Raw genomic sequence first — 1,953 nt, forward strand, 5'->3', positions numbered from 1 at the left:
TGCTTGTGTTTATGTTTTTATACAGTCTATGGTTTATTCCAGCCGTGCCACGCACGTTTCTGAAGCGGCTCTCTGTGCTGCTTCTGTAAAGATACACGCATACGCCTCCTTTGAATAAATATAGCCAAAATCCGTCAAAATCCCACCAAAATCCGTTGCCGTCACTTATCGCGAGAGGCAAAAGGTTACGTTTTAGTCGCATAACATTGGTTAATGGAAACGCCATCATTTCGCAATACTTTTTTATCGACATTTATAAAATATCGTTTTGCAAGAGTCTTTCTGAAGTGCCTGAAATCCTCTGACAGCAGGTTGTCCAGATGAAGGCCGATAGCAGCCATAGCAGAGAAGTTGGTCATTCCAAATCTGTGATTTATAGAATATTGCATCTTTACAATGTCATTAACTCATTCAAGTCCCCCAAAAAGGCTGGTCGTCCACGAAAGACAAATGCACGAGAGGACAAGATAATGCAGAGAATTTCAATGGGCAATCGGTTCAACACTGCAGCTGGAATTGCTCGTCAGTTCAGTGCTGAACAGGGAAGGATCTGTCTCGTCATACGTCTTGAAAGCCCACTCTGCAGTGACCAAACCTCTCATCAGCAGAAAGAATCAAAAGGCTAGACTAGCCTTTGCTGAGGAGCATGTGTGGAGAGTGGAGAACTGGCTCAAAGTTCACTTCAGTGATGAAGAGAACAATTTATATTGTATATATAAGCAATAAGACACTAAAGGCTGTGCAGTACAGTGATTCAGAGGTTAAAAACACTCCTTTCCCATGGTAAAATCAGTGTAATGCACAGCTTCAAGTGGCTTAGCCTAACTTAGTCTACTCATGCCCACAGCGCCTGCCAGTTTAGAAAAGTGCTCAACAATAGTGTATGTGAGAGAAGCAGGCGCTGCCCCGTCCGGCGGTCATTCCACACTGACAGAGCTTTAGTAAGAGAAAAAGAGGAGAGAGCAGGATGAAAGGTGAGTGGTGCCCTGCGCAGGTGGCAGGTGTGATCACGGCAGGAACAGAGGGACACAAAGGACCGGTCTGTTTCCCGCTCACAGCTGCAGGGGGTGGAGATGAGTCCAGCTGACAGATAGACAGACACGACAGGGGAGGAAAGATGGAAGGAGAGCTCTGACGGTGATACTTCAAACGCAGGATTGGGTCCTGGGTGCCGAGAGACACATTCCTTCTAAAAGAAGGTGGGGGCAGGCGGAAGAAAGAGAGAGATAGAAAAGAGTAATGCTGCCTGTGCGCGAGTGTGTGTGCCTGTCTGTAGATGTTCAGCGGAAAATAATCTATACAGTGGCTTCAAAAACAATATTAAATGTGTCTGAATGGCAGTGCATTCGATAAAAAAAAAAACCTGTCATCTGCAAACAAATGATGCTGGAGATTTTTGCAGAACTAGAGTCACTTTTCAGAATAACCACAGCTGCTGTAGTTTGTCACATCGACTATGAACGTAGTCCACTAATGTTTGACATATCAGAAATATCAGCATCGGTCCATATAATATTATATATTTAAAAAATCTGGGTCAATGACAAATAAACGCCCATGATAAAGAAAAGGGCAAAACTGTTTAAAAACCTAGTCTAAAAGTTCCACGTACCAAGTTTTTATGAATGTACTCTTAGTATTCATGTTGGTTTTGAAAAGCTTTTATAACCTTTATACCGTTTTCAAGAAGAGTTTCAGTTTAACGACTCAAAATGTGTAACATCAAATAAAAGAGTAATACAGCACTACTTTACTGTTTAAATATGTCTTAGTATTTTGGAATGGAATGTATTTTTATTTTATTTTACAAATATAATTTTCAACTATGAATTCATAAATATCATTTATATTTTTCAGAGGACTTGTCCAAATATCTGATATTTTAAGAGACTGCTTCCCTGTGAATATGGAGTGCTATAAAGTAATAAAGTGTGTGTGTGTGTGTGTGTGTGT

Source organism: Sinocyclocheilus rhinocerous, unplaced genomic scaffold, assembly GCF_001515625.1.
Source record: "Sinocyclocheilus rhinocerous isolate Xijiao unplaced genomic scaffold, SAMN03320098_v1.1 scaffold269, whole genome shotgun sequence".
Lineage (NCBI taxonomy): Eukaryota > Metazoa > Chordata > Actinopteri > Cypriniformes > Cyprinidae > Sinocyclocheilus > Sinocyclocheilus rhinocerous.